This window comes from Mauremys reevesii, linkage group 10 (assembly GCF_016161935.1).
Source record: "Mauremys reevesii isolate NIE-2019 linkage group 10, ASM1616193v1, whole genome shotgun sequence".
NCBI classification, from domain to species: domain Eukaryota; kingdom Metazoa; phylum Chordata; order Testudines; family Geoemydidae; genus Mauremys; species Mauremys reevesii.
This window is the reverse complement of record NC_052632.1, coordinates 73103204-73109320: the sequence shown is the minus strand read 5'-3', so window position 1 is coordinate 73109320 and position 6117 is coordinate 73103204. Positions and strand designations below refer to the sequence as shown.

At 41.5% G+C, this 6117-nt stretch overlaps 1 long non-coding RNA gene across 1 annotated transcript; it reads left to right on the top strand.

Annotated features, from left to right (window-relative positions):
- Nucleotides 1-359: 359 nt before the first annotated feature.
- On the top strand, nt 360-4701 carry LOC120373734. Its single transcript, XR_005585673.1, has 3 exons — nt 360-466; nt 2831-2896; nt 4463-4701. It is a non-coding gene; the product is annotated as an uncharacterized LOC120373734 (long non-coding RNA).
- The last annotated feature ends 1416 nt before the right edge of the window (nt 4702-6117 follow it).

Sequence of the window (6117 nt, the reverse complement as noted above, 5' to 3'; positions counted from 1 at the left end):
TGTCAGCCCCACTAACGCTAGCAGGGATTTCTAAAGGTACTGGCTGGATCCCCTTTGGGGATCTATCATGTTCACAGGGACCACATAGTGACAGGAATTTCTAAATAGCATTCTGAAAATGCATTTTTTTTTGTGTTCTCTTGGATTGCGCCACACGACTGGGAGTTGGTAGCCCTGGGTCCTGTTCTCTACCCTGCCTGTGGACAAGTGACATCACCTCCTCTGGGCGCTATTTGCCCCCTCTGTAAAATGGGGTTAATAAGCCTTGCATATTGTTGTAATGGCCTCTGAGACCGTGTGAGGATAATAAGCACTTTATAAATTGAAAGCCTTGTTAAAAGATTTATATTCATTTCGCTAAGATACAATCATCTCAACTGACTTCCAGTAACTTGGTATGAAGGGAAGAAATCTTGGATACACCCATGACCATGGCTGGGCTTGCTGTTCCCATTCACGTGCCGTGGTAAGTGGTCTGGTCCACGAGTGATGTTTATCAGCACCTGCAACACGCTGCCAAAACTTGTCTGTACCAGGCCCGCTTTCTGCAAAAATCTTTTTTTATGCATTAATCAAGTCCCCCTCTGACTACTGCAGTTCTTACCCTTTGGTCTAGCATCAGTGAGTCCAGAATGCTGGGACTGCTCTAATTAATCTCTCACCCCAGGAAACAGGACCCTCGGCCTGAGCCTGCTTCCATTGAAGTCAGTGGGCATGTTCTTCTTCTGGTTTCTCAAAATCCAATTCAAAATGACACTCCTGGGTTTCAAAACTCTCCTTGGATTTGTTGTACCTAGACTCTTACACGTCATAATGACTGGCTGCTTAATGTGGCCCTTCTCACTGTCCCAGCGTTGATTCCCCATGAATGGGAATCTCACTCTTTTATATTGCTCTATTTATATGGCACCCTCTCCCTCTGATCCACTAACTCTCTTCACACTCTTCCTTAACTTCCTTTTCCCTTTAGCCTCCAATTAATACTATGCCCCACAGACCCTAACTGTCCATCCCCCCTTACAATAGCTAGTCTGCTATGAGAGCGAGGCCAATGATTTACAATGACTAATACAGTCAAGGATTTTAGCTTCTCTTTCTGCTCATGCAATATCCGCAAGCAGATCATGGTTCCATCAGATTTCTTTTAGTTATTTAAATTTAATCCACAAACGGCTTTTTGGGGGGCTGTTTTTTTATTCTGTGGCATGATTTAAAATATTCAAAATTTGAACTGCAATGTTGTTTAACAATAATTGGTCAGATAAGTCACATGGTGTTGTTTCTGTTTCCCAGTTGGATGAATGCACAGTCATCTCCAGCAAACATACTTGCATGCATGAATAATACATACTTGGATGTGTAACTTTTGAAATGGGCTTTCTGTGAATGTTTGTGCCAGTAAAGTTCAGGCACTCGAACGTGGGTGCAAACTAAACAGAGTGGACATCAGCATGGCTGAAGCAAATTAATTTTAAAATTGAAATAGATATTTGCAGGAATTTTTTTTGCTTTATTTGCCATGCTTTAGTAGGCTGGATATCTTTACAGGCTTTATATTTTAGCTCATTGCTTTACCCTGCTCCATATTTACCTATCCCAGTGGGAAAGGACTACAAGGAGCGATTCTTTACCAACCCTTGTAAAACATTCTCTGCATTCTAGCTCTCTGAGATGCTGCAGAAAAACAAATGATCTTTTAGGGCCTGACTCTATGTCCATTGAAGTCGAGAGCCTCCATTTGATTTTGACGGGCTTGGGCTTTCGATCGAGCCCTTAGCATAGGTTTATATTAAATAAATTTTATTTGTACACACATAATATTCAGCCTTGAAAAACTATTAGGAAAATTTACCAGCCTAAGACAAAAAACTGCTTGCTCACTCTTCAGAATGATGATTGATGGTAATGGAAAAAATGAGTGCTATGATGATAATTTACTCGCCTGTCAAAAAAAATTAGTCATCCTGGGTAAATAGAATTTTGCCAGGCTGAAATATGGTTGTGTGTTGTTTATGTGTATATACATATATAAGGGCATACATATATATAAAGGGTGTATATATACTCCCAGAGAGCTGGGTTAGTTGTGCAACATAGTATAGAAACAGTGAAAGGTGCAAGTTCCATATACTGTATTGTGCTGAACAATTAAATTATTCATATAGTGAAAGGTATAAATATATATATTTACTTGTTCATAATAAGAAATTATAACATCACAATGATAAAAGTAGCAATGGCATTTTTCTATCTGCATACATGTAGTAAGAGAGATGTACCTCCTAATTGCTAATATTTCCCATACAAACATGTGTCACTAACATGTAAGAGCATATAGAAAAGATCTAAAACTATCTCAAATGATGCCTCATTTCACACTATAGGCTAAATCAATATATTTTTAAAACATGATATTTGACTGTTTCATCCGTGGGATTGTTTGTCATATGAAATGGGGCTGCTTCGGTAATATTCCAAAGCGTTCCATATGATGGCACGTATTTTAAATATATGTGCAATGTATTTGATCAAATATTTATTTTTGCCACCTGGGTTGCAGAGGTTGCTGATATTGAGCATTTGGGTTCCTCTCTGCTGGTCTGGGTTTTTTGGGGGGGAGGAGAGAAAGGAGCTTGCCAGCACAATTCCAGGCAGCACTATTGGGTCATTAATGAAAGACCTAAATCTCCCTTCATATTTGAAACTAGCATCACAGAGTGAGAGTGAACAAGACCATCCAAAGATTTGTTTCTTTACATAAATCAAATTCTTTTACAATCCTTCAACAGAACACATTAAAATATGCCTGGCTCTCTCTTTCTCGCTGCAGCGTTTCCCCGGATTGCCTGCGAGAGGAGTGTCGACCCTCGGGAATTGTTTAGCAGCGATTCACTGGGTCAGTGTATTAGAACAGACTCAAGTCTATCAGCCAGATGGTGACTTCAGAAAAAAATTGACACACCATTTCAAACTGATTTCACGCAAACCCTCCTGAGGGGAGCCAGTGGGAATCCAACAATCAGATCTGTTGTGAATAAATATTACAAAATTGCCAATTACATAAGGGATGTTTAAAATGTTTGACTGATTTAGAAGCCCGTTCGCTTTTGCCTTCTACTGTGACAGATCCTCTCAATATCAGTGACTTTTCACCTCTGCTTTTAATTCTTTATCGGAGGAAGTTACTGTACTCCCTCTCAGAGCACTTATCTCAGAGTTAGAAGGGGACTGAGCTATGAGGTAGTGTCTGATGGATACAATTCAGGGCATGAGGTCTGCTATAGACAGGGGGTAAAAAATGAGTATTGGACTTAAAATGGACATTTGGCCTGAACACTATGTAAAATCTATATAAGGCCATGAAAACTGGCAGAGAATCACATGGACCATGGTATAAATGGGTAGCTGGACTATAATTGCAGAGACTGGCTATATACCATGATAAAGTTTCTTATTCATTTGGAGGAGACACTGTCTTTTGCATCACAATGTACAGTGCTTTCAGTTCCTTGCTGTTTGCGTTACCCATTTAGCTATGTCATTGTCTCATCGTCTGACAGTGCCGAGCTAAAATTCTCTCTTCCCTTTGGCCTCATACCATCTCAGAGGTAACTTGTCACCATTATGGCTTTTAGCAGACTTATGCCCACAACCATGTCAGTTTTAAGATTCATTTTTCATTCCAAAAAGCTAGATCAGGAGATGTTTTATATGCTTTGATTAAAAAAAAATGGGATAAACCAAAATTGTTCCAATAACCCTTTGTCAGCATAATTTTTATAGGAATGTCAGAATTAAAAAAAATTATGAAGCTGAATTGTACAAATTAATAGATTTACTAGTTTCTGTACATAGCGTTTTCTTTCTCTGATATGACATACATTCAAGTTATGATCAACATAGCCCATTACATAAGTATGTGTTTGAACATTTTTCATAAACACATGCACCAGTTCCCGAGTCCAGGTTCAGTTTCCAAGTCTGAATTCCACATTCAGAGTGACCTCCTCACTGGGTTCTGGTGAATATTCCATGGCATTGCTAAATGGATTTGGTTTGCCTGCATAAGAGGAGTTTCAGATGCATGAGGCGGTGTTTACACAGCTCTTTCACAGGGCCCTCGATATAGAACAGTCTGAAACAGTTTAAGACGGCTCTCGAAGAGTAGAGAGCCATAAAGGTCTATTTCTCTGTACTGGAGGGATGTCAGGCTACCAAGCATCTGTGTAACACCTGTGATCCTTGTCCAGCCTGGCTCTAAATATCAGCTGTCAGTCAGCGCTCCTAAATGCTGCAATGCAGCTCCTCACCCAAACGGACCATCACAATCGGGACCAGCTTGGGTCACTCAGGTTCATGAGAATCCCTTGTTACAGCTCTTCTCACCTTCAGAGTTCATGCTGACCTTTCCAAGCGCTCTCTCACTCGCTGCCTTTTTTCTCTTTTTTAATGTTTCTCACAGCCTTAACCTGGGAACAGCATCCCTGACCCTGAGATACCCCCAGCCATGGCTCTGCCTCTCGGCGAACAACCTGAAACTTTATCTCCCTGCAGCGTGCAGAGACCCGTGGGATATTCACACGCTGCACAATGGCAATGTCATGGTGTGCAGTGCAGAACAGTGCCTGAAACCTGGCCTTTGGGTTAGTAATCTATCCAGCTCTTAAGGCATCGGCTTTACCTTACCTCCCTCTCTGTGCTTTCCCCATCACTGTATCCTAATTGCTTTCACAGGAGAATCCAACAGCCAACTGTTCCTTGCAATAAATCAAATAAATATGTAGCAAAAATATCATATTTTATAGACTGTTTTCTTCATTCAAAGGTGAGGTTCATCTCTAAATTGACCTGGTCCTCCCCAAATTTGACTGTGTGACCCCAGATGTCCCTTAACACACTTCCCAGTTGTTAGAGAAACTGTGCTGTGATACCTGAGCTCCACCATCAATCTTTCTCAAAGATCCTCCTCACACAGACCTTTCAACAACTTCTCAAATTCAAGAGCTCCCCCCCTTGTCTTGTAAGGTCTCTCAAAGGCTATCCTCACATCCTGCTTAAATCCAGTTAAGCTTCACTTCAGATGGTGGTAGAGCTGCTAATCTGTGAAATTGTCTGCATTAAAGACATGAGCAAATGGAGTTTGAGGGTTATTAAATTGACTTGCATGGTCATTATTTCCAGGAGACTCTGGAGATCTGCCGTATGAACGATAATGACAAAGGTCATTCATAACTTTAAACAAGACACCCATTTGCTGTCCCCAGCCAAATCAGTGATTCCTTGAAGTCACATTACTTGAAAGAGGTCTCACTGAGATTCAGGAGGGCTTTTCATCTCTAAAGACAAACTCCTGTTTCATTAGTAGACATAGACTTGAGCCACAAAGTTTGGAGCCAGCTCTGGTTGGGGACCCAAACGTTTAGGGGTATTTGGTTTTGGAGTTCTAGTTTCGGCCCATCACTGTACTTTATTCCTGTTTGTAACTGACAGGAGTTATCGGGAACCTCGTCATGATTCCCATTAATTATAGGTCACCTGCTGGTGAGGCCAGACATGGGAAGGAGTGTGAGCTAGTGGAAAGTGCACTGGCCTGAGGCAAAAGGTGTGAAATCTATTCCCAGCTCTGCTGTAGGCTGCTGTGTGACCATGGACAATTCACTTCACCTCTGTTTACCCTCCCGCTCTTTACATGGGTTGAGTTATACAAGAAATCAGACTAGATGATCACAATGGTCCCTTCTAGCCTTAAAATCAAAAATGTATGCAAACGGAGGGCTAGATGGATTTGAAGCCCTACCAGACTTGGATTTGGTCCTGTCTGTCTTCCACGTTGCACAGGTGGGCGTGACAACACCAGAGGCAGGGCAGCAGAGAATCAGGCCCAGCCACTGTCTCTGAGTTTTCTTACCACTTTCCCCCACTTGTTCTCATCACCAAATGAATCCTGAGTATGAAGAATGGTCCACCCTGGAGCAATGGATTAGAACAGCTCAGCTAGAGAATGGAAGTCTGAATTCCTGCACCTCCATACACACTATGGATGGGATTGTCCAAAACAGCAAGCCCTGAGAATCAACAAAGCTTGGGCTTCTAAATCACCTCGGTGCTTTAAAAAAC